Below are 15,111 nucleotides of genomic sequence, written 5' to 3'. Positions count from 1 at the left end.
TAACTATAAGATCCGTATCTGCTGCAAAATGATCTGTCGTCATCATGATGACCCGGTCCTTGATGTACATTTTTGTTGTGACTCTCAAAATGTTTCTTGCTAATCTACTCAGCAGGAGCCTAGTGACAGAGCACATGCATTGGAATGAGGCCTATGTCACCTTACTGTACATTAGGTGCAAACCAGTCCTTCAACGTTTTGTCATAATATGCTGATGACCTTTTTGCTTCACGAGTAAGAAATGTGCCTGTCCTGGACTCTGTGCAAGGCAGTGTGGCTCTGTATGTTGCAAAGTCACAGTCAGTGTAGCTGCAAATGCAAAGGAACAAAGGGACTAAGTCAGTGTAATTGATATGAAACTAAAGGACAGAACAATATGTGATTGCAGGGAATGCAGAGGCGACTAATGGTGACCTTACCAGGCTCACCATGTCAGCAGGAACAAGCGTGGTCAGGTGGGTGGGGACGAGAGGGGGCTTCGTGGATGTACTTGTCTGGCTCACAGGTATACAGAAGAACAAAGTTCAGTTTCGCCTGGTCCCAGATCTGTTTGGCTGTGGTTGCAACTCCTAGGTCATTGGTTGTTGTGAGACTGACCATAGGAGTTGGCAAGACCACACAACAGATCTGGGACCAGGCTATCGTCAGTTACAGTCTTCAAAGAAATACAAATGTTTTATTAAGCCTTTCTTTGAGTCACTTTATATTCACTTCACGCTAACTCACCATTGAACAAGATTTACTGATGTATTTAGGGTTTTAAGTACTACCAAAAGACAGTATTAGCATTCAATCAACAGTAGCATTTCTAAAGAATTGCATCACATTCATCCACGCTCTGCCTTCAATTTCTAATATTGTCAGGCACCATTTGTTATCATGGCTTCAAAGCTAATATTGACGGCCACCATTTGTCATTCATTCAATGCTAATATTGACGTCAATGCTAAAATGGGTATAGCTAGTTGGCTACACTCAATACTAATATTGACCCAACCACCATCAACACCTATTCCTTGCCACTCTCTCCCACCCCAGGTCTGTCTGGCGGCTGGAAGACCACGGTGAGCATGCCCTGGAGGAGTTACCTGGTGTGCCACGGCATCCCCTGCTACTCGCTGGATGGAGACAACATCGCGCAGGGCTTAAACAAGAACCTGGGCTTCAGCCCTGAGGACCGCGAGGAGAACGTCAGGCGTATAGCCGAGGTGGCCCGCCTGTTCGCCGATGCAGGGCTCGTTTGCATCGCCCGCTTCATCTCTCCCTACGGACGGGTGAGTGAGGGGGGATGGGGGGAACCAAAGTGAGAGAGAAGAGGAGAGGAAGGTAGAGACAGAATAGAAGGGATATAGGAAGACAGAGGGGAAGAGGTGACAAGTCATGAGAAAGGGAAGATGAAAGAGAGCAAAAAGAAGATGGGAGAGAGTTAATATGCTGCTACTTGTGTTTTGCCTGTAATTATCATCATACCATTGTCAGGAGTTAACTATCCCGTGTTTGTCTCCCCATCGTCCAGGATCGTGTGAACGCCAGGAAGATCCACGAGGCTGGCAGGCTTGCCCTTCTTCGAGGTGTGTTGTGGACGCGCCGCTTGACGTGTGTGAACAGAGAGACGTCAAGGGCCTCTACAAGAGAGCCAGGGTGGAGAGATCAGAGGATGAGCAAGATAAATAACACATGCTTATACTATAGGCAATTTACCATAACTCTATAGCATTAGTAAGTATGAAAAACGTAGAAGAGAAAGTCTAGAGAAAGTATGTGAAGTGAATTGGTTTTGACCAGCAGGAACATGAGATCTCATGTCTTTGGCTGTTGTTACCAGAGGAAGTGCTGTGTCGTTTATCGCTTAGTGAAAGTGAGTCACAAGCTAAGGAAGCTGCTGGACAAGATCTTCATCTAGTCCTAGTGCACCATGCTGAGCCTCGCGAGTTCAGTCAATTTGTCATATGCCAGTTATCCACTGGTGTGCACAGTATCACACATGGTGTGCACAGTATCATCCACATGGTGTGCACAGTATCATCCCACATGGTGTGCACAGTATTCATCCACATGTGTGTGCACAGTATCATCACATGGTGTGCACAGTATCATCCACATGGTGTTGGCACAGTATTCATCCACATGGTGTGCACAGTATCATCCACATGGTGTGCACAGTATCATCCACATTGTTATGCATCCAGACATGCAGTCCAGGTGTGCACAGTATCATCCACATGGGTGTGCCACAGTTCATCCACATGGTGTGCACAGTATCATCCACATGGTGTGGCAACAGTATTCATCCACTATGGTGTGCCACAGTCCAATGAAATGCTTACTTGCAGGTTCCTTCATGCTAAGCTCTGAGCTGTAGGCATGAGACGATATACTGTGAAGCCTAGTTGACCAGTTGGACAGCTTAAGACATGATCTACCAGGTGTCATATGTCAGGTAGAGTGACTAATTGAATGGGGGGATGGGGTGGGATTCAGCCCTGTTCCAGTGCGTCCTCAGACCACACTATTAAGAATCTTGTCTCTTCAAGTCACGCCAAGCTGGATAATAAGCTGTGTGAACCATGTTTTTAAAAAGCCTGTCTAGATTTCAGTTMATTTGTGTGACTTGTGCAGTGSTTCCAWCCGGCGGTACTGGRGCCCCTGGGGTTACTTGGTCTATCCATARGGGTACTTRAGAAGACTCTGTTCAAATGCAYATGAGGGGKWACTTCAGGGGTACTCTGGGAAGAGCACAATTAAGTTGGTGATACAATAACTGATGACGTTTGTGAGCCACTGACTCAGTGGATAGATATTACCTTCCCTGCAACTTTAATGAAGTCACAACCTTTCTGCAAATTACATATTGTTTCATATTCAGCTATTGTTATTCGTGCCAATTGAGRGAYTGATTTAKMTATTCTATGAATKAATTGTGACTGTTTTCTCCATGTGTCAGGTTTCACTGGGATAGACTCGGAGTATGAGAAACCAGAGGCCCCAGAGCTGGTGCTGAAGACTGACACCTGCAGTGTCAACGAGTCTATACAGCAGCTCATTGACCTGCTACATGAGAAGGTGAGAGAAACAACCTCCTCTTTYATCCATCCMTTCATCCATCCATTGATGASGTTTGATATAAACAGATTAATTGAAACCTGTAACATGGAATCATGCTGTCACATTTAATTTCCACCACTAGAGGGCAGTGTCGTCACACTTTCAGATTGGGATTCACATTTCCAAAATACTAACGCCTCACAGCTGTATAACCCCCACTTTCACACCCCTGAATTCTTATCCAATGCGATCAACCTCTTGGATGGTCTCGTTTTGCCAAAATGTTTTGTGCATTTTCACTGGTATAATGAATGAATATTTGTAGGATATAGTGCCGGTGGATGCTTCCTATGAAGTGAAGGAGCTGTACGTAGTAGAGAACAAGTTGGACCTGGCCAAGACGGATGCTGAAACACTACCTGCTGTGCAGATTGGAAAGGTAACCGTTCTCATCAAATACCATTTTTACTAACACCTACTGGTATTTTCTGAGAGTCTACGGGGGATGGATAGATTCTAAAGGCCTATGTGAAAGTGATAAGGGAACATTTCTGAAAGTGTGATCCATGTTCGACCACACTTTGAATGCTGTTGAATCGTTATTTGCGTGCTGATTGACYGCTGTTTGACCACAGGTGGACATGCAGTGGGTTCAGGTGCTTGCTGAGGGCTGGGCCACCCCTCTGAACGGCTTCATGAGGGAGAGGGAGTTCCTGCAGTGTCTCCACTTTGACTGTCTGCTGGACGGTAAGACGGCATCATGGCCCTTTCTCAATAATCTTTCCTTGATCCCTGATGTTTTCCTCTTGTCCTCTCCTTAAAAATGTCTCCCTACTTCTCAATGTCTGCCTTTCTTAATCCTTCTCACTGACATTTTGAGAAGGAGGTGCAGTGATAAATACAGGTGTATTTCTCTGTGAAGTCAAATAAATTGATGGATGTTATGCTCTATAATGACCACTAGAGGGAGATGAAAGCTCTCGAAAGGACATGTTCAGATCAAATGAAATGTTATTGTCACATGGCCGAATACAACAGTGAAATGACTTACAAGCCCTTAAACACAAGCAGTTTTAAGAAAAATAAATGTTAAGTTAAAATAACAAAATGTTAAAGAGCAGCAGTAAAATAACAATAGCGAGGCTTTATACAGGGTGTACCGGTACAGAGTCAATGTGCGGGAGCACCGGTGTCGAGGTGATTGAGGTAATATGTACATGCAGGTAGTTAGAACTTTACAAGTGGTCTTGATTAGCTCATCATTACCTCAACATGATCGAATACAATCATGATTATAGTTCATCAAAAGTCAGATTTTTAGATGAAAGAATCAGAGGATAATCTTACCATGCTATTGTGTTGAGTCATCGTGATCCTTCTACACTTCAGGCTCAAGACTTTTAATTCTCTGGAAACAAATAGAACCGGTACCTTTTGAGTTGGGCTGAAGGAACGCTGCGGGGCTCAGTCTTGGTATTGGTGAAATTGTGTAATACACCAATTTCCTACACAGCGTTAATTTCCAAAAAAGAGTCAATTTGCTTTTATTGCCGACATAACACTGACCCTTAAGGCGACGTGTGTGATGTGTTGCCAATACATACTGGACACAAACACACACACGCAGCATAAAAATGTGTTAAACAACAGAAATGATAACCAAGCCAGTGTTTCATTAGCTGTCTGATATCACAGGTGTTCCTTACAGCAACAACTCTCTCTTCTTCACAGCACCAACAAGTCATTTTTGGATCAGGTCTTGTTTGTTTTTCTTTAGATATAGTTTCAATATGTTTTGAACCAGAGCTAATGGTGACCCTATGCTGCGGCAAATAAACGGAACTGGCCTGTGTACTTGGTAGAGAACGCTGAATGACGTGTCCATGTGCAATGCCCTCACTCGGGTTTCTCTTGTTTGTCCTAGCGAGGGAAATGTGAGCGGGAAAAGGATGAAGCCTCAATATTGATTGCCTCCACAAACTATAATTTGTCTATTTCCAGTTCCTTCTAGGGATTTTATAGTGGATGACCCTTGCAGAGCTGGAGAGCTTCTGTTCCACACAATCGCAACTGAACCAAACGTGACTGGATAGAATTCAGATCATTTGTTCATTTAAATAAACTTTCACTTAAGGTTGCAAAATTCTGCTAACTTTCCAAAACTCCCTGGTTTTCCAGAAATTCTGGTGGGAAGATTCCTGGAAATAAGCAGAAAATTGGGAATCCTCCAACCAGGATTTCTGGTAAACCAGGGAATTTTGAGGAAGTTACCAATTTTGCAACACTACTCACTTCATTGTAATCCGTCCCTGATTTGGAGTCCCAGTTAGTAGGATTGACAAGGACACCAGCATTTCCCTGGTAGATGATTGTGTTATGTGTTGTGCCAGCTCCTTGTTTGGCATGGGCCAGGCTGGGACAGCAGGCATGTGTGTGTTCACGTGTCTGATTGAAAGCAGCTGTGTGTGCTAACTCTGTGACAGAGGACGAAGGAGTGGTGGCGGGGTGGTGGCAGCAATGGCATCCCATCCAGCAACACACCATCTGATCCAATAGGATGTGAAAAGCGTGCTGGTCATGTTGGTTTAATCAAGGTGTAGGGCTGAATGAATCTGCCAACATCATGTCAACACAGGGCCTCTCTCTTTTCTCTCTCCATTTCTTTTCTCTTTTTTTTTCTTTCTTTCTTTCTGCTAGGGTCAGAAACCACCTGAATGCACAAGACTGGATGGTGTTTGTTCCCTAATCACCTCGTATATCTTAAATGTCTAAATATTCCCTGGCATAGTGTGCAGTAGAGAGCGTGTACTTGAAGTATCGTAAGAGAGACAGTTAAAGTGACGCTGCAGTTTTGCTGATGGGGCTGTCTGGTTTCTGACTTATCAACTTCCTCTGTCAGCAGTCTGACGTTGATTTATTCTGTGTCTCAAACACTAACATGGCCACCTTCCATGTCTCCTTTCCTTTATTCAACCTCTGACCCCCTCAATGAACCCACCTGTTCCCCTCCCGTCCCCTAGTGGCGTCATCAACTGTCTGTGCCGGTGGTGTTGCCGTGTCGGGGGCGGACAAGGAGCGTGGACGGCGTCACGGCCATGGCCCTGGTGTACGGAGCCGCCGTGTGGCCATCCTCCGCAACCCCGAGTTCTACGAGCACCGCAAGGAGGAGCGCTGCGCCCGCCAGTGGGGCACTACCTGCAAGGACCACCCCTACATCAAGGTCAGTGGTTAGTTCCAGAGACCCCTACCACATAGACAGGCAGGGCAGCCATGGTCCGGTCCACTGCACCGCGAGGGTGTTGTGCCCGCAAAAGCTGTCAACGTTGAAAACTGTTGCGTAACACTCCTACATCAAGGTCAGTGGTTATCCAGAGACCCTATCACATAAACGAGCAGGGGGGCTACGGACCGTTACACTGCGCAGCAAGGGGTGTCTTGACTTTCCGACGAAAGCTGTCACTATTTAAAACTGTCATGTAACATGTCAAAACGACGATGTTTGTTTTCCTATGAGTGTTTCTATCTTTGTTTGGCTCAAACCGGTGCTCGTGACGGCTTCAGGTGACAGTTTATGTGACGTGACAGGGAGGAAGGAGCCTTGGAGTTCTCACACCTCCTTCCACCACGTTTATTATCATACACCCATACATTCTGTTACGGCTACACGTCTCCAGAGCTGTTTAGAATGTCCCACTGATAATTATGATGAAATGGAACCCTGGTGATAATGCTGAACAATGCAGGCATGTCCCTGAATGTATACCCTTAACGTGCTGTTTGATAAACACCCTCCCCATATCCAACCAACTCTCCCCTTGGCCTTGTACACACACACACACACACACACACATTCGTTCTAATAGAAGACAGATCCTAGGTGACCCTTTTCCTCAGTGCTGCTTATGGAAGGAGTGAATAAGGTGGAGTAGTGTTGTAAAGGAAGGAGCTGCTGCTCTCCTTCCCCTGTCAGAAGTGCTTGTGTAATCGCTCCATCGCCCTCGGACCGCCCTCAATTGGCACGTGTGTTTTATTTGGAGCGCAGTCTCTCGGCCCCCTCTCTCCATCTGGCCCCTTCAAACKGCCTTTTATTTACACAGGGCTTTTAGTAAAGCTGTCCTGGACTTGGAGCTGGCCCTGCTGAACACGTTACCCCAGCAGCCACCCACCTCATCCATTCCAAATATACCTGAGCAAAGATGGCAACAATGGTTTCTGTCTGATCTGSACTGTTATTATATCAGTGGGTGCTCAGGTAGACTTCATGGCGTCCTGAAATGATCCCACCCCCCTGCTTTAAAAAAAACTACAGGCGCCAGCCGAGCCGTGGCGAGAGTTCAGACCTGGKAAAGCTGTATCGCACACACAAGTTCAGTCACACACACTCCGTCACAGGACTGGAGATCTATAACCGGGGAGGACAATTGTGAAATTGCATTTTTGAAACCCTATCTTCAAGACTGATGGTGGCAGGAGCCGGGCTAGGGTTATTTTTGCTTTCTGTCTCGGGACAATTTGGGCTCCCATTGTTATTATGGATTAGTGTGGGTTTGCACACACACACACACACACACACACACACACCACACACACACACACCACACACACACACACACACACACACACACACACACACACACACACACACAGAGGGAGCTGGAGTAGTGCTATACTGTCTGCAGCCCAACTCGGTGTGATGATTTTAAACCCACTGAACAGACACACTAACACCACGGTGGCTCATTCTAAAGCCACTGAACAGACACACTAACACCACGGTGGCTCATTCTAAACCCACTGAACAGACACACTAACACCACGGTGGCTCATTCTAAACCCACTGAACAGACACACTAACACCACGGTGGCTCATTCTAAACCCACTGAACAGACACACTAACACCACGTGGCTCATTTTAAACCCACTGAACAGACACACTAACACCACGGTGGCTCATTCTAAACCCACTGAACAGACACACTAACACCACGGTGGTCATTCTAAAGCCACTGAACAGACACACTAACACCACGGTGGCTCATTCTAAAGCCACTGAACAGACACACTAACACCACGGTGGCTCATTCTAAAGCCCTGCCCCGTTGAGTCATTTGCTGGGTGAGATGCTGTGAATTTGCATCTCCTGTTTCACTCAAAATGCCCTTCAATTCAACAACGTTGAACAGTCAACACTATCTTCAGCGTCCTGTTATCCATTCTGGGTTGGTGTTCAGTTGTAGGCACTGTCAGTTTACCAAGAAAGCAGCGTGGTTGGCTGTCCATCAGCTACCCATAATCCTCTAGTGCGTCTGTGTCTGGCGGCTCTGGCCCTGCTGCAGGCAATGCATGCTGGGTAGTGGGTTCTCCCAGACCTGTCACTCACTCTGTTTCTCCAGCGGTGCTATACTGTCTCCGCTATGTGTGTGTACAGCTTGCTCTGATTAAGGTGTCACTCGTTTAACACACACACACTTTAACTCCCTGTGCTGTAGCCGATCCGTCAACACACCCCTCGCAGGCGGCAGCCCCTCATCCCGTCTCCGTCTCTCTCTGAGACTAGGAATAACCTGCTCCGTATTACGTCCGGGTCAATCCACGTTTCCTGTTTACTCCGGCCGGGCCGCCAGGGAGACGGAAACTACAGCATGCTGAATTGTTTAATTTAGCAGGAGTCCCCTTATATCTAAAACACAGTGTGTGTATATCGTGTAAATGCAGCTTTGTTACCCCTGAGCTAACATTCTACTATCATTTTCCATCTTAATGTTTTAAAGATCTACTGTGTGTTTGGGATTTGATTTGAAACCGTTTCTCCTCAGATAGGTCTTTCATGTCTCCGCCTCCAAAGTGAGGGTTATTCGTCTTCCACTGATCTGAGCCAGTAGATCAGACTAGTTGGATCAAGGAATGAAAGGCACCTCTTCACACCGTGACACTGAACTCCATCCCTCCTTCCTCTCTGGCTTACTGATGATAACAACACGAGGGCAGAGTTTTAGCAGCTTCAGTTCTCTCTGTGTTTTATTGAACACTGAAGATATATGCAGTGTATATAATCTTGTGGATAATACATACTCCATCTCTGTTGTGAAAGACGTCCCACTACAAACTTACAAAGACTTGGGCCAAATGCAACACCAACGTCTGTCAAACAGTCAGTGCTACTGTGGAATCCTCCTCAGAATATAAATTATAGTCTGTGAAATCTAAGACTCAGCCCCCATAGTTACACCATAGGAACCCACCCCCTTTAAATCCAAACCATTACATCTACTGTGACCATTTATATGGGACATCAGAACTGCTCACTAGTAGGCTGGTATTGTTTTCTAACTTCAACTCCTCGAGTAATATTGAATAGCCATCTCCATAAGACACATTAGTGTATATGCTTCTGGACCCCCTGGTCCTCCATAGTCTATCCATAGTCCTGATGCTTTAATGGCTTTAGTACCTACGCTGCAGAGGTGTAGGTCACACACCAGTAGTAAATGCCCAGAAAGGCAGACCAAGAGTTATAGCCTGAAACAAAGCTGGCTTTGCCTGGGTTTAGCAGTACTTTGGGGACATTAGAACAACCTTGTAAGGGGAAAAATCGCTTCAATGCGGTCCATGAGCTCATCATGGATGGTGTCTCATTGTGGATTACATTACACGTCATATTTGTGTTCTCGTGAGTTGTTTTTCGCTAAAGTCGAGAGAGATGCGGTCAAAGGCATAAAGCAAAGGGGACTCTTCATTCTTACTGGGTTCCAATTTGTAGGAGTCAACTTTTAGATGTGTATTTAAAGTTGTCTGGGAGCTGTTATTGATTTATCCATAATCCCGCCCTCTTTCAGCGTTGCAGACTGGGAGGTTTACTGTTTGAACAGTCCTTGATGGCTGTCATAACTGCACTATGAACATGGTAGAGGAGTTAGAGAAGCCACTTGTTTAGCATCAATTTCAAATGCATAGGCTCTTCAGTTACCTCTGACAGGATTGGAGAGTTATAAGCAATATGGTCATTACTGACCTCTCTTCTTTGATAGGCTGAAATGTTCACCATATTGCTTACACCTATCCAGTCTTTTCAGATCTGCACATTACCCGGGTTGAAATAAGTTCTGGTAAAAAGGTAATTGAAATGTCCTGGAAAAATATTTTTTGAAAAGTGGGAACCCTGAAAATATATGGGTCACAGTGAAGTGGGTGCAGTATTGTATGATGCTAATGGTCAGAGTGTTGTCTCTCTTGTCTGGTCCAGATGGTAATGGAGAGTGGAGACTGGCTGGTAGGAGGAGACCTGCAGGTCCTGGACAAGATCAGCTGGAAAGACGGCCTGGACCAGTACAGACTCACCCCCACTGAGCTCAAACACAGTTCAAGGAGTGAATGCAGGTAACGGTAGAGAGAGTTACATCTCTCTCTTCTTTCTCGCTCTCTGTTTAAGAAAACCAGGATGTTTCAATAAAGATGCAGCATCTAAATCAGTGTTTCTCTGACCTCTTTCTCCCTCCAGACGCGGTGTTTGCCTTCCAGCTGCGTAACCCGGTGCACAACGGCCACGCCCTCCTCATGCAGGACACCCACAAGCGTCTGATCGAACGGGGCTACCGCCGGCCCGTCCTGCTGCGCACCCGCTGGGCGGCTGGACCAAGGACGACGACGTGCCGTTGGAGTGGCGCATGAAGCAGCACGCCGCCGTGCTGGACGAGGGCGTGCTAAACCCGAAAACACCATCGTGGCCATCTTCCCGTCGCCCATTATGTACGCCGCGCCCCACTGAGGTAAGCTTAGCAGTAACCTGACCATAGAACGGGCTTCCCTATTCAAGTCAATGGTTGAAATAATGGGAGGACTGGCAGCCAAGTCCGTTCTATGGATTCTATTTCTATGGACCTGACAAAGTCGGTAAACAAGGCAAAGTAATGAGTACACTTCAAGAACTGGAGGCTACTTAAATTGCCTGACTGTCACTGTTTGTAATATGATGGGACGGTCCACACGTGACTTATGAAATCAGCTTAATCTAACATGGATGGCAATTTACATTCAGATTTAGAAAGATTCAGATTTTCTCTGTCACTTTGTACTTGATGCCTGTCTAGCTGTTTGAAGTCTCCTGCTGTCCTTTAATCATGTCGTCAGGGTTATGGGAGACGATCATTGGGACCAGACTGAGCTCTGTTCGTTCTGGGAACACGATGCAGCCTGAAAAGGCCCATCATCTGTCTGTGTGATCTTACAGCCTGACATCAAATGCACCACAAAAGCATCCTCATTGTTAAAAGTAGAACCAACCCGTTTCTGCTTTTTTGGAGCCTTCTGAGAATAAAGGTTTTAATGTAAGTCCATTGTCCTCCAAGAGTTGCTGCTTGTTCTCTGTCATTTCTGCACCTTTGTTGGATAGCGAGGTAGTGGTAGTGATCCCTTCTCTTCAGATGGACTTCACCCATAAAATAATAAAACACTTCTTCCACCTGAAATATACAACAGGCTTAAGATCAGTCCAGTCCATACATTTTAGGAGAAAGATAAGATTTTCCGGCCTCACAACACCCTATGAAATGTTATGTGCTTTGACTACATATGTTATATTCCCATCCATCATAAGTCAAGTTTATTTGTCACACAGGCCTTCAGAAAGTCTTCATACCTCTTGACTTATTCCAAATGTTTATGTTCCAGCCTGAATTCAAAATGGATTAAATAGATTTTTTTCTCACCAATCTACACACAATACTCCATGATGACACAAGCGAAAATGTGTTTTTTGACATTTTGCAAATGTATTAATTAAATGCAGAAATACCTCATTAACATAAGTATTCGCACCCCTGAGTCAATAGATGTTAGAATCACCTTTGGCAGTGATTAAAGCTGTGAGTCTGGGTAATTCTCTAAGAGCTTTACACATCTGAATTGTACAATATTTGCCCATTATTTTGTTCAAAATTCTTCAACTCTGTCAAATTGGTTGTTGATCATTGTTTGACAACCGTTTCAAGTCTTCCCACAGATTTTCAAGCAAGATTAAATTCAAAACTGTAACTCGGCCACTCCGGAACATTCACTGTCTTCTTGGTAAGCAAGTCCAGTGTAGATTTGGCCTTGTGTTTTAGGTTATTGTCCTGCTGAAAGGTAATTAATCAGCCAGTGTCTGGTGGAAAGCAGACTGAACCAGGTTTTCCTCTGTAGTTAGATCCATTAGGTTTATCCCCAGTCCTTAACGATTACAAGCGTAACCATAACATGATGCAGCTACTACTATGCTTGAAAATATGGAGTGTGGCACTCTGTGTTGTCTTGGATGTGCTCCAAACATATTCAGGACAAATGATTTGCTTTGCCACATTTTTTGCAGTATTTCTTTAGTGCCTTGTTGCAAACAGGATGCATGTTTTGGAATATTTTTATTCTGTACAGCTTCCTTTTCACTGTCAATTAGGTAAGTATTGTGGAGTAACTACAATGTTGTTTAACCATCCTCAGTCTTCTATCACAGCCATTAAACTCTGAGTCCCCATTGGCCTCATGGTGAAATCCCTGAGCGGTTTCTGAGCTATGAAGGACGCTTCTATCTTTGTAGTGACTGAGTGTATTGATACACCATTCAAAGTGTCATTAATATCTTCACCATGCTCAAAGGGATATTCAATGTCTGCTTTTTCTATTTTTACCCATCTACCAATAGGTGCCCTTCTTTGCGAGSCATTGRAAAACCTCCCTGGTCTTTGTGRTTGAATCTGTGTTTGAAATTCACTGCTCGACTSAGGGACATTACAATTATCTCTGTGGGGTACAGAGATGAGTCATTAAAAATCATGTTAAACACTTTCACACAGTGAGTCTATGCAACTTATGTGACATTTTTACTCCTGAACGTATTTAGGCTTGCCGTAACAAAGGGGTTGAATACTTATTGACCTAAGACATTTCAGCTTTTCATTTATTAGTTAGTAAAATAAATAAAAAACATATTTCGACTTTGATATTATGGGTTATTGTGTGTGTGTGTAGGCCAGTGTCACAATCTCTATTTAATACATTTTAAATTCAGGTTATAACAACAAAATGTGGAAAAAGTCAAGGGGTGTGAATACTTTCTGAAGGCACTTAATGCACAGGATACACACGGTATGCAGTACAATGACATGCGTACTTCAGGTTCCTATCCACGATGCCACATGAGGTTAAGAGGAAGCAAGTTAAGAATAATACAAAATAAAACGTTTAGTACATTTAGCAGGAATATAATACAGGGAAGGCACAGTAGGATATGTACACATGTGCCGGGAGGGGCATAAAAATAGAATAGCTGCCAGGTTGGGGGAGGGGTTCACATGCCCTGAGTGTCCATCTTAAGACTCGCTTCCAACCTGGCAACCAGCTAACAAAACAATGCGCTCCATCCCTCCTCCAGACTGCCATCAGAGTTTAACTTTCATTTTTTCTTCTCCTAATCCTGTTCTCTCATCAAGGCCTTTAGTTTAAGACTGCGTTTTAAGGTTGAAGACTTCCAATTTTAAAGTGGATGGGAGTGTATGGGTGGTTAAATAGATAGGATAGGAAAGAATGAAGTCTTGTTTTCTTTAGTCATTTGTAACTTCCACTCGAGTCGTTGTATGGTTTCTGTAATGTGTTGTAAAACCGGATTCTCGCATGTCGGCGGTGGGCGCTACGTTCGGGGGGATTTGAGCACTCCTGTCCAAACGTCATTACCGTAATTGGCTGTTTATTATTGAAGAAAGTGCTTTGTAATGTAATTATAGGGGGCTTGCTTCCATGTCCATCGGCGGTAGCAGCGAGCGCAATGTCCACTCGTATTTAGGGTAATTGTGCTCCACCGTACGTGATTACAAATCAGTCAAGGTAATCAAGTGCTGTTTTTCCCTTCCCATRGGTCTCACCACAACGTGCTTGTTGTGCCATGGCTTCCTTGTTTCTCCAACCCACTGAAAGAGCTGCCCAACCACTTCCCCTTCTCCTGGCTTCCCAGTAAAACATTCGAAACGTTCTCATTCTCTGAGTGACCAGAGGGGGTTTTCCCATTGTAAATGCTAAAAGGTAGATTTGGCGCTAAATTAGAATTACCTGCTAGTATTTTTTTCCATTGGAAATGCCAACATTTAGCGTTGACATTTAGTTTTGAGTAACTAAAGCAATTATTATTATTTTACCATAAAACCACAGGTGCAGTGGCACTGCCGAGCGCGAATGGTGGCCGGCGCCAACTTCTACATCGTGGGTCGCGACCCGGCGGGCATGCCCCACCCAGCCACGGGCAAGGACCTGTACGAGCCAACCCATGGGGCTAAAGTCCTCACCATGGCGCCTGGACTCATCACCCTGGAAATTGTACCCTTCAAGGTGGCCGCCTACAACAAAGCCAAGAGGGCCATGGACTTCTACGACCCCAAGAAGTAAGCCCTGTCACTCATCGTTGTTTTTCAGTCTCCGTCCTATCTCTTTATTGTATTTCTTTAGGGGGTAGATCAGCTTTATATTGTAGAAAGAGTATCTCCTTATTGTGTGTTGTCTGTCTGCCATTTTGTGTTTGCGTGAAGGACAGGATGATTAATCCAGTGGATTTTTTAATTTTATTTATTTAACCTGAACTAGGCAGTCAGTTAAAAACAAATTCTTATTTACAATGACGGCCTAAAAACAGTGGGTTAACTGCCTTGTTCAAGGGCAGAACGACAGATTTTTACCTTGTCAGCTCAGGGATTGGTTCAAGCAACCTTTCGGTTACTGGCCCAACGCTCTGACCACTAGGCTACCTGCTGCCCATAATGAGTGTCTTTATAAACAAATCTCTATTCTTAAGGTTCGAAGAATGTAATCGGTGGATGTCACTCGTAATACCAGTGTTCTTCACAACGGATGTAATGAAGTCTAAATGTTACTTTCTTGAAGGTTTTAAGATGTTTCTAAGTCAGCATCATGATGATGAGTCCTGGTCATACAGGTCAGGTGACCTGATTCTCAACCAATCAGAATTAGTCAACATTTAGTCACACTTTTACCTAGATATCAAAATACTAGCAACGTGTATATTCTGCCATACAGTCTGGACGTGGGTA

At 44.7% G+C, this 15,111-nt stretch overlaps 1 pseudogene; it reads left to right on the top strand.

Moving 5' to 3' along the window:
* Positions 1 to 376: 376 nt before the first annotated feature.
* The window catches only part of LOC112077361 (bifunctional 3'-phosphoadenosine 5'-phosphosulfate synthase 1-like), a 30,124-nt pseudogene continuing 15,389 nt past the window's right edge, over positions 377 to 15,111 (top strand).

This window comes from Salvelinus sp. IW2-2015, unplaced genomic scaffold (genome assembly GCF_002910315.2).
Source record: "Salvelinus sp. IW2-2015 unplaced genomic scaffold, ASM291031v2 Un_scaffold4484, whole genome shotgun sequence".
Classification (NCBI taxonomy): domain Eukaryota; kingdom Metazoa; phylum Chordata; class Actinopteri; order Salmoniformes; family Salmonidae; genus Salvelinus; species Salvelinus sp. IW2-2015.
This window is presented reverse-complemented; position numbering and strand designations above follow the sequence as displayed.